Source organism: Sminthopsis crassicaudata, chromosome 2 (assembly GCF_048593235.1).
Source record: "Sminthopsis crassicaudata isolate SCR6 chromosome 2, ASM4859323v1, whole genome shotgun sequence".
In the NCBI taxonomy this organism is placed as follows: Eukaryota; Metazoa; Chordata; class Mammalia; order Dasyuromorphia; family Dasyuridae; genus Sminthopsis; species Sminthopsis crassicaudata.
In genome coordinates this window covers 370360466-370381346 of record NC_133618.1, presented here as the reverse complement: position 1 = coordinate 370381346, position 20881 = coordinate 370360466, and the positions used below count along the sequence as shown (strand labels likewise).

The following is a 20881-nucleotide window of genomic DNA, read 5'->3' as shown; positions in this document are numbered from 1 at the left end:
CTAGTTCAAAGGAAAAAAGCAATGAGGACCCACAAGGAAACTTCTTTCTGACCTGAGAATCTGTTTCTGCACAATGAGATGGTGGCCCTGGGTAATCTTAAAAGGCCTTTTTCAGGTCTGAGGTTTCTATTCTATGAGGGAAAAACGGATGGGATGCAAAGAGCAGAATTTGGAATCAGAGTTGGAATTCTTTATGACCAGAGGAGAACTAGAGATCATTATTGATCACAAAATAGAAGATTTTGATTACATCAAATTAAAAAGTTTCTGTACAAACAAAACTAATGCAAACAAGATTAGAAGGGAAGTCACAAATTGGGAAAATATTTTTAAAATTAAAGGTTCTGACAAAGGTCTCATTTCCAAAATATATAGAGAACTGACCCTAATTTATAAGAAATCAAGCCATTCTCCAATTGATAAATGGTCAAAGGATGTAAACAGACAATTCTCAGATGATGAAATTAAAACTATTTCCACTCATATGAAAGAGTGTTCCAAATCACTACTGATCAGAGACATGCAAATTAAGACAACTCTGAGATACCACTACACACCTGTCAGATTGGCTAAGATGACAGGAACAAATAATGATGAATGTTGGAGGGGATGTGGGAAAACTGGGACACTGATACATTGTTGGTGGAGTTGTGAAAGAATACGGCCATTCTGGAGAGCAATCTGGAATTATGCCCAAAAAGTTATCAAAATGTGCATACCCTTTGACCCAGCCATACTACTACTGGGCTTATATCCCAAAGAAATACTAAAGAAGGGAAAGAGACCTGTATGTGCCAAAATGTTTGTGGCAGCCCTTTTCATAGTGGCTAGAAACTGGAAAATGAATGGATGTCCATCAATTGGAGAATGGTTGGGTAAATTGTGATATATGAATGTTATGGAATATTATTGTTCTGTAAGAAATGACCAGCAGGAGGAATACAGAGAGGCTTGGAGAGACTTACATGAACTGATGCTGAGTGAAATGAGCAGAACTAGGAGATCTTTATACACTTCAACAACAATATTATATGAGGATGTATTCTGATGGAAGTGGAAATCTTCAACATAAAGAAGATCCAACTTCCAATTGATCAATGATGGACAGAATTAGCTACACCCAGAGAAGGAACACTGGGAAGTGAATGTTAACTGTTAGCACTATTGTCTATCTACCCAGGTTACTTATACCTTTGGAATCCAATTCTTAACGTGCAACAAGAAAAGTGGATTTACACACATATATTGTATCTAGGTTATACTGAAATACATTTAATATGTATAGGATTGCCTGTCATCTAGGGGAGGGAGTAGAGGGAGAGAGGGGAAAATTTGGGGAAAAATATGAAAACAAAAAGAGTTAGAATTCTGCTTCTGCCATAATTCCTCTTATGACCTTGGATAAGACATTCAGTCTCACTTAGTTTTCAAGCACCTCATCTTTGAAGTGGAAACTTGAACAAGGCCATCTCTAAGTTCTTCCAGCTCAAAGTTCCCTGTTTTTGTCTGGCTTGATGTTCTTAACAATCTACCAGATAAAAGTCCCCCTTCTAGAAAGCCTTTCTCAGTTCCCCTTAATTCCTTCCCTTCTATTGACTATCTCCAATTCATTCTGTCTATAGTATGTTTGCATAGAGTTGCTGGCTGTTGTGAGGTCCTTAAGAGCAGTGACAGATTTTTGCCTTTTTTGTATGCCCATCACTTGACACAGTACCACATACGATAGGCACTTAATAAATATTTACTAGTTACTAAGAGCCTCAGCTACTTACTTTTTGAGTCTTGGTGGGCTAAAGAAAAAGTGGGAGCTCTCCAAAATCTTGAGCATGTTGGGAGAAGCTAAGAGCCGGTTTTCTTAGGTATTAGCAAAAAGTCTACGGGGCAAAGTGACATGTTTATGAGGAACAGCACCAGACGGAAGATTCACTGGAGTTTCAGTGATCACCGTGAGGAAGTGACCAGGAGCACTGACTAGGAATCAGGACACCTAGTTTTTGCTCCCACTTTTGCACTTGCTATGTGAATCATTTCTCCTGAGGTTCCCCTCTCTGTAAAATGGGGTTCCCTCCCACACCCCAGCCATTTTCCTTCCATCCACCATGATATCAGACAACCTGCCCTAAAGTATTCATGCTTACAGCTCCTGGTACTACCCTCTAACTCACCTCAGTATCCTGACTGGGAAGGGGCCACTTTACACCCAATCTCTTGCCAATTGTTTATCTTCCTTTACCTCCCTCCCCCACTATAATTAAACCAATACTGCTTTTGTTTCTAGAAATTGTGTGTTAATGTGTTCCCTATGAATGATCAGCTCTTCTGATAAAGATAGGATTCAAGACAATCCAAAGAACTCCTGATTTAAAAAAAAAAAATGTAATCTACCTCCAGAGAGAAAACTTTGATTCTGAGTGCAGATTAAAGCATACTTTTTAAACTTTCTTTATTTTCCTTAGTATGTGTGTCTGTAGTTTTTTCCCAACATGATAATATGAAAACATGTTTTTTATGACTTCAGCATGTATAATTGAGATCATATGGTTTGCCTTCTCAATGGATGGAGGAAGGGCAGGAAGATTATTTAGAACTCAATTTTTAAAAAATAAATAATAAAACAATTTTACATGTAATTTGTGAAATATTTAATGAAATTAAAATATTTTTTGAAAAATATATTCCCTGCCTGCCGTCTAGGGGACGGGGTGGAGGGAAGGAGGAGAAAATTCGGAACAGAAGGGAGTGCAAGGGATAATGTTGTAAAAAATTACCCATGCATATGTACTGTCAAAAAATGTTATAATTATAAAATTCATTTTTAAAAAATAAAAAAAGGGAAAACCCCTAAAAAAGAAAAATATATTCCCTAGCACTTTACTCAAGCATCCCTGTGACGTTTCAAATCAAAATAGTTTTCCTTGGACACTGCTTCCTATATGTGTAGGTGCCCCCATAGTGCTTGGAACTTAAACACTTAATAAATGTTTTTTCATTTACTCATATTCTAGGCAGCATTGAATATTCAAACAGTAAGCATTTATTTTGCAGTAGGCACTATGCTGAGAGCTGGGAAAGAATGGGAAAAATCTTTCCTGGTGTCAAAGAGTTCATATTATAAAATGGAAACAACTAAATAACTAGGTGCATACAAGATATACAAAAAGTAGATGAAGGTAATCTCATAGCAACAGACACTAGCAGCTGGGGAATCCAGGAAAGATGTCCTACCAAAGATAAATTTTTTTTTTTATTCATTTTTCCAAATTATCCACTCCCTCCCCCCATGGCAGGTAATCCCATACATTTTACATGTGTTACAATATAACCTAGATACAATACATGTGTGTAAATACCATTTTCTTGTTGCACATTAAGTATTAGCTTCCAAAGGTATAAGTAACCTGGGTAGATAGACAGTAGTGCTAACAATTTACATTCGCTTCCCAGTGTTCCTTCTCTGGGTGTAGTTATTTCTGTCCATCATTGATCAACTGGAAGTGAGTTGGATCTTCTTTATGTTGAAGATTTCCACTTCCATCAGAATACATCTTCATACAGCATTGTTGTTGAAGTGTATAGTGATCTTCTGGTTCTGCTCATTTCACTCAGCATCAGTTGATTTAAGTCTCTCCAAGCCTCTCTGTATTCCTCCTGTTGGTCATTTCTTACAGAACAATAATATTCCATAACCTTCATATACCACAATTTACCCAACCATTCTCCAATTGATGGACATCCATTCAACTTCCAGTTTCTAGCTACAACACAAAGAGCTGCCACAAACATTTTGGCACATACAGGTCCCTTTCCACTCTTTAGTATTTCTTTGGGATATAGTCCCAATAACAGCAATGCTGGGTCAAAGGTTATGACAGTTTGACAACTTTTTGGGCATAGTTCCAAATTGCTCTCCAGAATGGCTGGATTCTTTCATAACTCCACCAACAATGTATCAGTGTCCCAGTTTTCCCACATCCCCCCCAACATTCATCATTATTTGTTCCTGTCATCTTAGCCAATCTGACAGGTGTGTAGTGGTATCTCAGAGTTGTCTTAATTTGCATTTCTCTGATCAGTAGTGATTTGGAACACTCTTTCATATGAGTGGAAATAGTTTCAATTTCATCATCTGAGAATTGTCTGTTCATATCCCTTGACCATTTATCAATTGGAGAATGGTTTGGTTTCCTATAAATCAGGGTCAGTTCTCTATATATTTTGGAAATGAGACCCCAAAGATAAATTTTGAGACTTGAACAAAGAAAACTAGAAGCTGGAAGTGAGGAATGGAAGGTGTCTAGGGAAAACAGTACAAAGGAGAAGGGATATATAAAGTGTCTAGTTTGAGGAATAGTATCTAACTCTGAAGGACTTATTATGAAAAATGTTATCCAAATTCAAGAGAAAGAACTGGTTGTGTCTGAATACAGATTGAAGCATACTTTTTTAAAACTTTTTTTTTTTTTATGGGGAAATCTTATGTTTTCTTTTTCAATATGACTTTTATAGAAATGCTTTACATAACTTCACATGTGCTGTCTCAGTGTGGGGAAGGGAGAAAATCTGGAATTCAGAGTTTTAAAAACAAATGTAAAAATTATTTTACATGTACCTGAGAAAAAAAAATTTAAATTTAAAAGAATATTTAGTCTAATGTATAGAAAAGAATAAGGAAGGGGCAGTTTCAAGGAGATGAAACAAAATGGCCTTTAGAATGAGGGGATCTGGATTCAAATCCCACTTATTATCTGGGTGGTTGAGGCCAAATCAATTTGGGCCCCAGCTTGCTCATCTATAAATAAAGAAGTTGGACTAGATGACCTCTGAGGTCCCTACTGACCAGACCCAAGATTCTAACTCATCTTGCTCCATTCATTTCACAAGAGAGAAAATTGAAATCCACAGATCTCAGCTCTTCCCTAAATTCTTTACTCCTTCCAGGAGGTGAGGGGCACTGAACCTGCAGACGGATGTTCTGGCAAGGATGGGGTTAAGATTTCTTTCCTAAAAAGCTTAAAGCCCCAAAACAAGAATCTCTAAATGGAAGAAGAATGAATGGGGCTTGGAGAGAAGTAAGCTAGAGAGGTCCCTGAACACCAAGCTCCAATTGAGAAATATTACCTTTCCTCCAATCTCTTCCTTCTCCCTTTGAATGAGTTTGGACCTTGGCTGAAATCCTGGGTTTTATCTGATGTTTACCTAGTAATTGTTCTGAGGAAACAGTAGGAACAGAACAGCCTAGGCCAGCCTAGCCCAAACCAGCTCAGCCTAGACCAGCTCCAATCCTGAGTAATCCCTTCCCTCCTCTGCTTTCAGGTGTTGGACAATAGGGGAATATCTCCTTCCAACCTGGCCTTCAGTCCTGCTTATTCATCTTGGACTCTTTTAAGCTCTGTTCCCCACAATCTGTTTAGAACTCTCACAACTAGGCTAAGTTGTACAGTGAAACATCCTTCTGGAATCAGGGAGGCTTCTGTTCAAATCCAGCTTTAGGCACTAGTTCTGTGATTCAAGCAAGTTTCTGTAACAGGCTGCCTCAGTTTTTTTATCCATAAAATGGGGATAAGAATAGCAACTATCTTTCAAGATTGTTGTGAAGATCCCAAATGAGATATTTTTTAATATATAAAACTTTGTGTGTTCAAAATCCATACATAGGTAGTTTTCAACATTCAACATAGTTTTCAAAACCTTATGTTCCAAATTTTTTTTCCTTCCCTTTCCCACACTTCTTTCCCTAGATAGCAAGTAATCCAATCAATATATGTTAAACATGTACAATTCTTCTGTAATACTTTCACAATTATGCTGCACAAGACAAATCAAATCATGATTTTTTCTTATGCAACAAGATAACTGTATAAATATGTATACATATATTGGATCTAACATGTATTTAAACATATTTAACATGTATTGGACTACCTGCCAGCTAGGAGAGGGGGTGGGAGGAAGGAGGGGAAAATTTGGAACAAAAGGGTTTGCAAGGGTCAATATTGGAAAAATTACCCATTCATGTATTTTGTAAATAAAAGCTTTAATTAAAAAAAAAAAAAAGTGGGCAGAGTGAGGAAGCTCATGTTTTTAATTACTTCAGAGCATGTGTGTTTTGGATTCTAGTTTTTGAGGCCACTTATTTATAAGTCAATCTGTTTCACTTCATTTCTTTTGAATTGTGAAGTTGTCTATGGAAAACCCTAGAAAAAGAAAGAAAAATCAGATCAAAAAGGGGGGAAAAATGAGGAAAAAAGAATGCAAGCAAACAATAACAGAAAAAGTGAAAATGCTATGTTGTGATCTACACTCAGTTCCCACAGTCCTCTCTCTGGGAGCAGATGGCTGTCTCCATCAAAAGACCATTGAAACTAGCCTGAATTACCTCATTGTTGAAGAGCCAAGTCCATCAGAATTGATCACCATATATTCTTCTTGTTGCTGTGTACAATGTTGAGATAAATTTTTAAAGCACTTTGCAAACTTTAATGGCACATAAATCCTCAGTATTTATTCTCATTATGATTATATATTATACTATAAATAATAGTCTACAATGTGTAACCTTAAGTATGAGAAGACATAATAGATAAGACATAGCTCCTTCTCTCATATAACTCACAATCTAATAGGGAGATAAAATAGATTACTAATTAGAATATAAAATAATACATAATAAGTGTATTAAAGAGGTTCAAGATACCTTGAAATCTAAAGGTTTTATTGCATTAGACTTTGCAAAAGGCCTTCCTGGTGTACCATGGTGGAGTTTGGGAATTAGAGTCAAGAGGACCTGCATTTGAATCTAACCATGACCACTGATTAGTCACCATCTCAGAAGCTCAGGTTCCTAATCTGTAAAAAGAGGATTTCCTTATCCCAGAGGGTTATAAGGAAAGTACTTGCAAACCTTATAGCAGTGAATGAAGTCTTTATTTTTATTCCTTTTTAAGGATAGTCAGTTCTTGTGGGAAAGGTAAGCCTCAGCTGGGGAAGGACGAGGTTTATCATCCCCTTTCTTCATTTGGAATAAACTACTGGACACCTAGGTGATGCAGTGGATATTGTGCCAGGCCTAGAATTCAAATTCAGCTTATAGACACTTTCTAGCCATGTGACCCTGGATAAGTCACTTTATCCTGTTTGACTCAGTTTCCTCATCCGTAAAATAAGCTAGAGAAGGAAATCATTCCTGTGTACTTGCCAAGAAAATCCCAAATGAGGTCATAAAGAGTGGAAAACAATAACAAAAGGCCCAGAAAGGTCACCCAAAAAGTTAGTGGCATGAACCATTCAAGTTGTATAGACTTCCCCCATAAAGATTTCCTCTAGAGACTGTCAACTGTTATATTATCAACTTCTAGAACTCATGCAGCAGAAAGTTATTGTTATCTTCCTTTCATCTCATCATTGATGGTATTGCCTTATAGGCCTTCTATGCCCAAGGGCATGACATTCTCCACCCCTGGTTTATGGAATGTCCTGCCCTCAGGTGTATAAGACCTGCAAGGCAACCCTATTAATGATGAGGTGAAAGGAAGGTACAACTTTCTACTGCTTGAGTTCTAGAAGCTGATATTTTTGTATGGCCCTCCAATGGTGTAACTGGCAGAACTGTTGGCAGAAAAGTTTCCCCAAAGCTGATATAAACTGTCACATAATGAGTCTGCCATATATCCTCTTTCATTTAAATAAAGCTTTAATATATGCAAAGCATTTTCTATCTGACCATAGAGATTAAGGTGCCCATTTTATAGTTAAGGCAACTAAGGCCTCAAGAGAGTAAATCAAATGTCTGTGATCACATAGCTAATAAGTGTCTGATGAAGGATTTGTAGTCTAATTTTGGGACTGCAGTCCTTACCTATATACTATTTCTTTTAGAAAATGCCATATATAGAGATGACCATAGAGAAAACACCCCCATATGGAGAAGGGCAATTGAGCCACAGAAAGGCAAGCACATACTGAGACCACCAGGTCTCCACTATTTCCTGGTTCCAAACCCCCTTGTATTCCACATAAAAGTTGGTATTTAAAACTTGGCCTATATAGGCAAGCAGGGATTGTTTTATAGCTTTTTGGGATCTTCAGAAGATGTGTTCTATGACACATCACCTGTGAGGTGGGGCCAGAGCCTGAGAACTAGAATTGAACCCCATCCCAGCAGCCTCCTCTTTTGGTCCAAGAACCTCAAAGAATTATATCCTTTATAAGTTATGAGTAGTGGCCCTGAGTCAGAGCCTTTTTGTTGCGTATCAGAGACCAGTAGCAAAGTCAAACCAGTTTCTCCAGCGGTAAGGAGCATACCTTCTATGTGAACACCTAAGTTCTATAAGAGGGATATGTCAATCTGTCAAAAAGTATTTGTTAGATGCACACTGTACATAAGGTGCAAAAATGAAATAGTCTTTGCCCTCAAGGAACTTACATTCCTCATCACACTTTACTCTTCCTGAGGCAAAATCTATTACTATCTTCTCTATATGTCTCCAATAGTATAACTGTGGTCCATGTTCTCCCATTATTCCTCCACAGGTCAGTATCCAATATACTGAGGAATTTCTTCCAAATCTCTTTGACTTTGTCAGGGGAGCACTACAAATACTTATTTAGCTCTTACTGTGAGTCAGGTACTGCCCTAAGTGCTGCAGATACACAAGTGAAAAAAAGATAGTACCTGCCCTCAAGGAGCATATATTCTAATAGAGAAAAATAAGATATAAAAGGAATCTGAAAGAGGTGGGAAAGATGGTGATAACATATCTTGAGAATAATGGAGGGTTAGTCCAGACTCTTCCTCAAAATGGAGATTCTGGGAAGAATTTAACTATGGGAAAAGAGTGTAGAGGTAGAAAGCAGCTAAGGCAAGACTATCATTAACAGGATTATAGACTCTAAATTGGAAGAGATTTTAGGGATTTCTTAATTCAACTCTCTCATTTAAAAGATGATGAACTGAGGCTTGTGCAATTAGAGAAATGAAGACTTTGTGTTTGAACCAGGAACCCTGACTTCCAAAATCTATCTTCTTTCCACTTGCAGCACATGTTATTAATCATTTTACATGATCAACCTACCTTCTTTTCCCTGTTTTTTCCTCCCCTGATTCCATTTCAGTGAAAGGACAAATATAACAATTCTCCCTAATGCTATAAGGCTTCCAAGTTCCTCACAGTCAAGCAGTAAAACATTGACATTGATGGCCATCTTTGAGAACTAGAATCTCCGGTGATCATTTAATCCAATCCATACACAAAAGGCACAACTACTATAACACATCTAACAAGTGGACATCAGATATCTTCAGGAGGTGAATCCACTACCTCCATTGGAAGACCATTCCACTACTGAACAGCTCTAAGAGTTTTCCCTAAAGTGGAGACTAATTTGGCTTCTTTGTAACTTTGTACCCAATGCTGAGTTCAGTGTTCTGCCCTCTGGGACAGAGAACAAGCCTAAACCTTCCTTGTTACCACAGCTTACCCCCAACCCAAGTCTTCTGTTTCCCAGGCTAATTATCATGAATTCCTTTGATCACTCTTCATATTATAGACCTAAGATCATCTTTTACTTTTCCTGCTTGGAACATTCTCCATCTTTCAATCAATGTCCTTCCTAAATTGTAATACCCAGAATTATTATTTTTTTAATTAATTTTATAATTATAATTTTTGACAGTATATATGAATGGGTAATTTTTTTTTACATTATCCCTTGTATTCATTTTTCCAAATTTTCCCCTCCCTTCCTCTACGCCCTCTCCTAGATGAGAGACAATCCCATACATATTTAATGTGTTATAGTATAAACTAGATACAATATATGTGTGTAAAACCAAATTTCTTGTTGCACAGTAAGAATTGGATTCCAAAGGTACAAGTAACCTAGGTAGAAAGACAATAGTGCAAACAAGTTTACACCCAATTCCCAGTGTTCCTTCTCTGGGTGTAGCTGTTTCTGTCCATCATTAATCAACTGGAAGTGAATTAGATCTTCTTTATGTTGAAGATATCCACTTCAATCAGCATATATCTTCATACAGTATTGTTGTTGAAGTGTATAGTGATCTTCTGATTCTGCTCATTTCACTCAGCATCAGTTGATGTAAGTCTCTCCAAACTTCTCTCTTCATCCTGCTGGTCATTTATTACAGAGCAATAATATTCCATAACATTCATATACCATAATTTACCCAACCATTCTCCAATTGATGGGCATCCATTCATTTTCCAGTTTCTAGCCACTAGAGAAAGGGCTGCCACAAACATTTTGGCACATACAGGTCCCTTTCCCTTCTTTAGGATTTCCTTGGGATATAAGCCCAGTAGTAGCACTGCTGGATCAAAGGGTATGGACAGTTTGATAACTTGTTGGGCATAGTTCCAAGTTAAGTCAACCCACTAAGTTATTTTTTCCCTATAAATCTGTCCTTGGCCTGTGCCAAATTTGTTGAATCCCTTTGGTGTAACACCAGGGCATTCTGCCTGCTGGTGTCTTCCTTTTCACTCCTCTCCCATGCTTCATGGTGATTTTCCTCTTATGCTCCTCACTATATTTCATGGACTCTTTTTCCTTATTATAGCCAATTAACTGTTATAGGGTACTCATTCTCCTTTTAGGATTTGCCTGCCACCTAAGGACATGCCCCAACCTTATGGGGTGTTTCTTTTGTACTGGATAAGTGTGAGTTCCACTGAGGAACGTGTCCTTCATATGCTCTCCCAACTCTATTTCATATTTACCATTGCCAGTGTCTGTTGTATCTCCTAATTTTGTCTATAATCTATTCTCCTAAATAAATTTATTTTGCCAAAAAGAATGGCCATTGTGAATTCTTTACATGACTGGACCCCAACATTTGATGTGCTCATATCTATCTTATTTGGTGCCAATTGTTCTCAAACTCATCATTTAGTCCTGAATCTCAATCACATCACTAAGATGGCATTTTGTCTACCAAAAAGCAACACATTGCTGACTCATGGAGCTTTTGTTCCACTAAACAACTCAGATACCTACTAGCTGTGTGAACTTGGGCAAATCACTTTGATTCTGCCACAGTTTCCTCAATTATAAAATGGGGATAATAATAGCAAGTACCTCCCAGGATTGTTATAAGAAACAAAGGACATAATATTTATAAAAATAGCTTAACATGGTGCTTAGCACGTTATAGGTGCTTAATAAATGTCAAATCTGTCTGTCTATTCTTTTCACTTCCTTCCAACCAATGCTCCCTTATCTTATAATAGCTTTTTATTTTTCCAATTACATGCAAAGATAGTTTTCAATTTTCACCCATACAAAACCTTCTGTTTGAAATTTTTCTCCCTCCCTTTTTCCCTTACCCTCCCTCCCTTTTTTTTGGGGGGGGGTATTTTAGATATATTAGATATATTAGCTATCAAGCAATCTAATAAAGGTTAAACATTTGCAGTTCTTCTAAACAGATTTCCATATTCATCTGTGCAAGAAATATCAGATCAAAAGGGAAAAAAAGAAAACACAAGAAAAAAAACCAAGCAAATAACAAAAAGATGAAAATCCTACCAAGCCTCCTTTATCTTACATTGCTAAACTTTTTTTGTTTTTTTGTTTTTAATTTGGGAGGAGTGCAAGGCCTTCCATTTAACCTTAAGGATATCATCTGATTGGGAATAGTACCACTCCCTTAACCTGTCAAGTTCTTTGGGAATCTGATCAAAAATCCCATAAAGGAATACGTTAGTTTTCCCTCTAAACAGAGCTATAAGGGGAGATTTAATTCACTTGCACTTGAATTCAGTAAGACCCAATGCCATTCATGCCTGGCACGACTTAAATAGACTCTTATTCCTTATAGAATCGAAGATGGATGTAACAGAAAAATACCTATTTGTTCTAGCAGTAGCTTCTGAAATAAACAATCCTTTTTAAATGCTAATTGATTTTAGGTTAAACGGAACTGGCTAATCACCAGCTTCTAACAATGGGGCAGAGTGCTTTAGTCCTAGATCATTTGAGAAGAAGGTTATAAAGAAAGAAGACTCTCCTTAAACCTTTCACTTTAGTTCAGGACCCCCAAGGGCAGATGTAGTGAGCCTTTCTCAGGGAGAATAAACTAGAGAAATATGCTAAAAATGTTAATTTAATTATTATTTATTTATTTAGGCAAATCAGTCTAAATCAGATCAGCTGATCTCTCTGTAAAAAGAACTACATAAAATCCCATCAAATCCTAGCCCTGCCCTGCTACTTACAACTTGTGTGACCTTGGGCTAATCACTAATCTTTTTTTTTTTTTTTAATTTTTATTTTATTTTATAATTATAACTTTTTTTTTTGACAGTACATATGCATGGGTAATTTTTTACAACATTATCCCTTGCACTTACTTCTATTCAGATTTTTTCCCTTCCTCCCCCAACCCCCTCCCCCAGATGGCAGGCAGTCTTATACATGTTAAATATATTACAATATATTCTAGATACAATATATGTGTGTAGAACCAAATTTCTTGTTGCACAGGAAGAATTGGATTCAGAAGGTAAAAATAACAGTTTACATTCATTTCCCAGTGTTCCTTTTCTGGATGTAGCTGGTTCTGTCCATCATTAATCAATTGGAATTGGATTAGCTCTTCTCTATGTTGAAGAAATCCACTTCCATCAGCATACATCCTCTTACAGTATTGTTGAGGGCGGTAGCCCCTTTGGTATTCCTTGTTTGATCTCCAACTTCCTTTGGGACTTGGACCTTTGATACAAGATCTGGTCAAACTAGTCTGGGCTTGTACACAGCCCCCCACTGGATCTAGCTGGCTTGGATAAAGCGTGCCAAAGATCTGGCCTTCTAGGAATTAACCTGAGCTCTGCCCATTACTTCTTCAAGCAGATAAAAAGAGCAAAGCCAGAACCATCTTTGGTTCAGAGATTTGAAAGATGCCAGCCAAGATGCTTGCATCAGAGATTCTCTGTCCCCGCCGCTTTCGGCGTATATCTTCCTCTATCTAATGCCTTTTGCTAACCAGACCTTAACTTTGCTTCCAAACCCTGCAATAAACATCTTTTACCCATCTAGGTTTTCGGGCCTGTAAATTCATTTACAGGGGACTCTCGCCGCCACTAGACCTGATTTAACTTTGTATCCTTGTGCCAAATCCTAAGGGGGTTGCAGGGGAGCTCCATGTGACTCCCTGTACCCCAAATCCTGCCACTAGACCTCACTTAATCCTATTGAGGTATATACCTCATTATTAGGTATTTATCTCATGATTTGGTTCAAGTTACCTCATCATTTTGAGGTTCTCTATTACCTCATCAGTATCATTGTTGAAGTGTATAATGATCTTCTGGTTCTGCTCCTTTCACTCAGCATCAGTTGATGTAAGTCTCTCCAAGCCTCTCTGTATTTCTCCTGTTGGTCATTTCTTATAGAACAATAATATTCCATAACATTCATATACCATAATTTACCCAACCATTCTCCAATTGATGGACATCCATTCATCTTCCAGCTTCTAGCCACTATGAAAAGGGCTGCCACAAACATTTTGGCACATACAGGTCCCTTTCCCTTCTTTAGTAGTTCCTTGGGGTATAAGCCCAGTAGTAGTATGGCTGGGTCAAAGGGTATGCACATTTTGGCTAATCACTAATCTTTTCTCAACTTGTTTCCCCCTTCATAAAAAGAGGGATTGGATTAGATTGTTAATAATATTGTTTTGCAATATTAAATATTAAATTCAGTCTATAATCTTATCCTCCATGATTTCATCTTGCCTTTCCCATCACTGCTTTTGTTAATACCTTAGAATGAATTCAAACCCTCATTTCTTTCAATATTCAGATTGAGACAGTTTTCATTGCCATCCATCACTCATTACAGGTTATACTGCAATTGTTTGGAGTGTGGTTAATTGTAATCAGGAGGAAAAATTATAAGACAATGACATGGTAGGACAAAGGATACAACTTGATCTTCAAAAGGAAAAAAACATTGTTAGCTTTAAATCACTTAAGCTAATATTCATTTTGTCCAGAGGAGAAGACTTCTGGAAGTTCTAACCACTCTTAAATTACTGTGAAACCCTAACCTGGCTCTCACCAAAGTAGGAAAGACTTTCTGGGGCCTCATATTCCTTTTTACTTTTTCTGATTGTTGGCATTCTTTTACACCCTCACCCCCCACCCGCACAATAAACATACATTAAACCTTTTCTTCTTGACTATGACCTTGTTCCCCTTAGATGTTAACTCAACTGTTAATAGTAATTATGACAACTATGCAGTTTTTTATGTTTTGCAAATGGCTTAATGTATGTCATATTTGGTCTTCCAGATAACCATGTAAGAAAGTTGTCTCTGTTAATCTCATTTTATAGATTACTTTTCTCAGGCTCAGTTTTCCTAAGTGATCTTCCAGTATTTAAGAAAATGTTAATCAGTGTATTTTTATTTACTGATAAAGATACAGAGTATCTGGCATATAAGTAAGTACTTCTGTGCCATAAGTAATAAATACTTTTATTTATTACTTATGTGCCAGATACTCTGTTATGTGTGGTGATACAAAAAGAGGCAAAAGTCAATGCCTGCTCTCAAAGTGTTTGTAACAGGGCAGAGAATGTGCAAACAAATATGTCTAAACAAGCTATATTCAGCATACAAAGTATTTAATTAGCAGAGGGAAGCCATGAAATTAAGAGAGGTTGGGGACAGAAGTAGAAGTTAATTTTTTAAGTGAGACTTAGAGTAAGTCAAGATAGTAAGTAGTCTGAGTGGAGGAGCAAGAACATTCCATCCATGTGGGATAGCCAAAGAAAATATTGGGAACTGTGAGATAGACTGTTGTGTTTTGATAATGGAATAATCCCCCAATTTTGACTTCTTGTCAGGGAACAATCAATGCTGGTATTCCCAAGATGCAAATCTTACTTGAATTTATTTTCCAAGTCTTCAAAATATCCATAGCTTTCAGCTCTGTCTCTAAAGAGTGTTACCTCTGTGATCTTGGGCAAGTCATTCAGGCTAAAATGAAGGGGATAGATGTGATGAACAGTGCCCTAGTTCTTTGATCTTGTAACAATATTAAATATTGATAATGACTCAGGCCTTCATGGTAAATATTGATTTGTCCCCATCCTCCTCTTTCTAGATGGTAATGTGCTGATTATGGTAACTCCCCCAATATACATTTCAGGTTCATTCAAATGAATTCTACCTAATAACTTAACAGAAAAAAAAAAGTGGAAAAAAATCCATCAGACATATGGATGATTTATCAACATATTGATCTTGGACAGACACTGAAGATTGATAGTGAGTTCTGTCTAGAATTGAATAAGAGAAAGGGAACCTGTTTTATGGTATTTCAAAAATGGCTTCGTGCTTTTAAAAGAAGCTAAGCTTCTCTCTTTTTTAGGATTTAAAAAAAAAACTTAGATTTTTAAATTTAGGTATAGAAAAAAACAAAAAAACACATTTCCATGTACACAGCACAACATGAAAAGAAGATTCGGTAAAAAAAAAAAAAAAATCCATGAATTTCTATTTCACATAGTTAGGTTTCCTGAACCATGTAATTAAATACTACTCATCTTTTCAAAGCTATCCAATTTTTCGGTGATTCTTTGAAGCTTTCTTTTGTCTTTGGACTTTTGTTCCATGGAATTTCCATTTTTGATTTCTTTGGAATAGCTCTAAAAAAGATTATTGTGATTAAATGAAGTTACCAAACTGTGCCTTAAAACCCAAATCATTCTGGTTTTCACTGAATGGCTGATAATAGGCCCAGCCCAATCGTCTGTGGTGGCTCATTGTTTAGATTTTGATCTTTTAGAATGAATGTAAAACAAGCAATTGTTTTCTGTTCCGGCAATACATTAGGAGGGTCTTCTCGTCTTTGTGATGGTAAATTGGTGGATCTTTTTATTTTTAATGGGCGTTGCCTCAGAGAAACTGACATCTAGGAAAGACTTTAATTTGGAAATTTAATTTAATTCTAATTTTCCTAGGTCACTGGCCTCATCTTCTTCTCTCAACCCTGGATTCCCTACAACTCTGGAGAGAAAGCTGAGCGGATAATTCAGCACAGTTAAGTCTCACTCAAATCTAATTCACCAGAGGAAGTCTGTACATTCTGGAATGATGAACAAGAAGCTATAGTGCTTTTTCCTCCAGAAAATCTTTGCTGACACTCTTCTCTGCCTCTCAGTCCTTAAAATTATAATTGTTCTCTCTCTTGAGCTTACTTTGTTCAGGGCCACTTGTACTCATTGTCTAAATATAATTATTTGTATATGCCATCTATCTACTTTGTAAATAAGTTTGATAAGAACGACAAAGTATACTGTTTTTTTCTCTTTATACCCCCCATTCCAAATATGCTCTCTACATATACTAGACATTTTATAAATGTTTATTAGATTTAACCGAATGATTCTAAATCCTTGAGATGATTTGGGGAAAAGGGAATGGAGGCCAAAGGGCAAGTCATCTCTCTCCTGAGATCCTTTGGGGTTTTTTCATGATTTAGCTCAATTTTTATGAGGAGATAAAGCTTATTCACATAAGGCAGTTCTGGAATAACTCAAGATAATGGGAGATCCTAGTCACAGATAATTTGGCTCACACATGCTGACAAACACCTTCCTTTAGCCCCAGAAAAGCAGAACTGGTTAGTAAGTCAGGGCTGGTCTTTCTACTTCTCTTTCTGTTCCCCCTTACCCTCCCCCCTCCCCAATGCTTCACACTTTTCCTCCCAGTGTCCACTATGTAGGGATCAATCTGATGAGAATCTGACAAGAGAAACTGAGCCTGGAGACCCCCAAAAGATGATGGGCGGTACCCAGTTCTGGCGGGCTTTTCAGTTAGCCCAGATCAGGTGAGGGCTGGGAGAAGCTGAGCTGAGAGTGGGGGCTGGGCTCGGATATTCATAGGGTGCCTTTGACCAGAATTTGTGAATCAAGGTCAGTCATGGGTTGGGCAATTAGGAATCTTAAAGGGACTCCAACCCTCATCACTTCTACCCCTTTCCCAAATCAATGAATGCGGCAGAAGTTAGAGGGCCAGGCCTACTGGGAGACTCCAGCATTCTCTGTGACTCATGCTATGTGACCCAAGGCAGGATCCCTAAGCTCTCTGTCTCCAAGTTTGGCTTGGGTCCAGAGAGTTTCAACATATTGAATTTCCTATACGAAGGCACTGATGTACATTGAACTCCTGCAATGTGCCAAACCCTAGATATTGAGGGGACAGGACCCATCCTCTAAGAACTTACAGATCCAGCAGCTGGGGTGGGGGTCTGAGAAGCTTCTTCTGGCTGGGCTTGAAAGGAAATGGGAGTGTTCTAAGGGACAGAATTGAGGAAGGAGGTGAATGAAGCCACGGAGACGAGTTTTCTACTCCCAGCTCCCTATTCCCCCAAAATTCACTGCTAGGATGGAAGGTCAGGGCTGGGGTGTTGATGGAAGGAGTTTATTGGGATGGTATTTTTTTCCAGGACAGCCTTATACAGACGAGTAATGTGAAATAAGATTGGAAAGGAAATTTGCATCTGGTTTTCGAAGGTCTTTAAATTAATTAACTTAAATTTAAGTTAATGAGGTTATACTTTATTCTAGAGGCAGAAGGCAGCTATTGAAGGTGAGGGAGCAGAGAAGTGGTATAGCAGCTTGTCGGGAACACGGATTTGAGGGAGGAAACGATGGCGGAGGGCTCTTTTAAGGGGCTTTCTCAGGGTTGGTACAAGAAAGGCGATAATTGAGTGGCGAGGTGAAAGCTGGGAGAGTTGTTCCCTGACCCCCTCGTTACTTAGTCAAGAGCCATATATTCTGACTGAGGCCTTATGCAGAATGCTAATGGTAAAAATGAAAGCGATCACCATGTTCGCCCTGCAGTCTCGCTCATTACCCTCAATGACCGTTTCTGCAGCGGAGCTGGAAGGCCTGCTCCGAGGCGGGCGTTCAGGGGCGCAGGTGGGAGGCCGCTGCGGTGACGGATGCATGTGAGATACCTTGCAGAGAGAACACACACAAGGCTTGCTACAGTAACAAACCGCACAGAGGGGGATGGAAGCTCTGGGAGCGGGAGCTGCAGGTACTCCGCGGGACCGCCAGAAGTGGGGGAAGTGAGAAAGAGCAGCGGGCGCCCTCGGGAGGGGCAGTGTCATCGCTCGGGCCACAGTGGGGGCAGAGTCTAGACGGGGTGGCTGGCCGCTTGTGGCCCGACCTCGCAGCGGGGTGGAGGCAAGGGGAAGTAAGGACTCGGGAGAGTCCCGGGCGGAGTGCTTGTCTGCAGCCGCGGATTTGTCCGTTCCGGGCTGTACAGTTTTGAGGGCACTGACAGTGAGAGGAGGAGGTTATTGAGGGCTGCAAGTGGGGAGCGCTCCGGGCCCGAAAGTTTGCTTCTTACTTCCTACACGGCCTCGGGCGGGACTGACCGTGCGGTGCCTCAGTTTCCCCTGTAAAACGGGAGCATTGCACCCCGGTGGCGCCCCACTCCCCGTGCTGTGAGTTCTCCCCGCCCGGACCACGCAGGCCGGCATTCCCACTAATAGCCCGCGGTGCACTAGGAGCGCTCCCGGCCACAGCTGACGACGGCTTTGTCCGTCGGACGGCCCCGGACCTGCGCGGGGCGTCCCGGCTGCAGTGGGGGCTGGAGGCGGGGCCGGGGGCGGAGCCCGAGCCGCGGGCTCTGCGGCGTCAGCACTGAGCGCCGGGCCAGGAAGCCGAGCCTTCCCGGAGCCGCCGCCGCCGCCGCCGCCGCTGCTGCTGCTGCTGCCCGGAACCACGTGCGGAGCCCGCCCGCGCCGAACCCAGCGGGACCCGGCTGGGCCAGAGCCCCGAGCAGCCCCAGGTGAGGCTCCGGGGCGGGCAGATCCCGGGGATCCCCAACCCCCCACCCCCAGCTCCTGTTGTCTGGCCCCCAACGGCCGGCCCTGGTGCGAGCGGGAACTTTCATGTTATCCCCGGAGGCCTTCATCGGAAAGTGGGGGGAACGAGGCCCAGAAAGTCACAAAACCCGCCCCAGGCCCCAGTCCCTCCGTCCCCTTCCCGCTCTCAGCACATGTCCCAAGTTGGGCAGGTCGTGCGCTCGATCTGTTAACTCGTTCCCCGAAGGTCATCCGCTTCTTCGCAAAAAGTGTAGGATTTGCGGGAACAAACAGACTTTACGCACACACACTGTGTATATTTGTGGAACGTGCAGACTTCTGCCCAGAAGAGGCCGTCCGCACACCCCCTGCCTCGGCCCTGCCGAGTGCCTCAGTTCCCCCCAGCTGGAGCCCTGAAAGAGGCCTTCCTCACGCGGCCTGTGCGCCCCGTGCCCGCTTTGCTTTTGAATTCCCAGTATTTAGCACAGAGTAAGAATTCAATGAAATGCAGCGTATGTTACCCCTGCCCCTAATATGTTGGTGTATAAAGGGCCTCCAAATACATGTGTGCAAACTTATGCACGTGCTGTGAGCCCTCTCCATAAATCCCCATTTCCCACCACGCCCTCCATCTATCAGCCCCTCGTGTGTCCGATCCCGGCCTCCCCCGCCTGTGCATCCCCTTGCCAGCCATCCCACACTGTCTGCGGAGAATCCACCTCTTCAGAAAAACTCCACATCTCAGGTTGTTCAAAGCAAGGTTACTATTTCCCCTCCATCTATTCCACTTCTGCTCAGGGAAGCCCCATTCTTCCGTTCACCCATATTTACAAGGTTGTAACCTTGGAGCTCTGCTCCCCCACCCCGTGTCTGTTCGGTTATCCAGTTCCCATCGCTTACCCCGGTCCTTTTTCCTCTCCCACAGCCGCTACCCTGCTTTAAGCTCTCATCACCTCTAGCCCGAACTATTGTGATGGACGGCCTTATCTGTTCTCCAGGTTATCCCCTCTCTAATGTATCCTCCACACAACTGAAACGTTAATTTTCCAAACACTTGTCTCACCATAGCTATCAAACTTAATAACCCCCCAGCTTGTTCCAGCTCAGATGATGTCAGATGATTTAAAGCACTACATGTCAGACACTATTATGTGTAATGTATTAAGAAAAAAAAAGTTCAAGAGATACAGTTTCTGGATAGTTAATACTGTTATGCTACCAACATTAATAATTAATAAACACCCCTTAGAGTAGGTATTCCTGAGTGGCAATCAACAAGTTAACTAGTAATGAGAAAGTGAATATTTTGAGAGGGGACTATTCTAATGAGATTGACTATGTTATTCATGTTATTTACTATTCTTGGATAATCCATACCTAGAGACTAGCCTAAATAGAAGACAAAGGGCCAGAATTCATTTTAGATTAAATTATTTATAAGTTTTTTAGTGGGGTGGGGCAACAACTCCACCTAGATAAAATGGTCTAGGAAAGGTAAATTTTTGTGCTAAGACTAAGATTTCCTTAAGAAGAATATAATTCTGCATCTCTCCAGTAGGTTATTATAATAATCATTTCTCTTATGCAATAGAAAAATTTTAGTAGATGCCCATTGCCACTAGAATAAAATATAAACATCTAGGCCCGATGAGCCTTAAAAGCCCTCACATTTGATCCTGCATTATCTTTCCAGACTTATTTCATATTTATTCCCTTTCACAAACTATTATTTGCAACCATGTTTACCTATTAGCTATTTCCAGACCTCAACAGGCCATTTCTTTTTATACAGGCTCTCCAGAATACCTGGAACATAGCTTTAAATCCTGAAATTCCTAGTTTCTTCAAGCCTTTCCTGGTAACCCCCACAAGTCCTTAGCACTGGTTAAGTCTCCTGTAATTTGTATTTCCTAGTGCAAATTCATGCTATATTTCCTTTTAACCTTTAGCCTGATTCCCCAACACACATACAGTTGAATGTTTTTTGAGATCAGAAAATATTTTAGTTCTTTATGCCTTTGATGCTCTAGCACAG

The 20881-nt window shown here is 39.9% G+C and overlaps 1 protein-coding gene across 3 annotated transcripts in view; it reads left to right on the top strand.

Moving 5' to 3' along the window:
- The first annotated feature begins 18050 nt into the window (after positions 1-18050).
- The window catches only part of LOC141556666 (tRNA (adenine(58)-N(1))-methyltransferase catalytic subunit TRMT61A-like), a 47327-nt gene continuing 44496 nt past the window's right edge, over positions 18051-20881 (top strand). Inside the window, exon 1 of one of the 3 annotated variants that reach the window (XM_074291184.1) lies at positions 18051-18071. The gene's annotated coding sequence lies outside the window, so the exon portion shown is untranslated. Of the gene's footprint in view, positions 18072-18690; positions 18831-20881 lie in introns of those variants that run through there. The other 2 variants (XM_074291183.1, XM_074291185.1) reach the window with 2 other exon arrangements.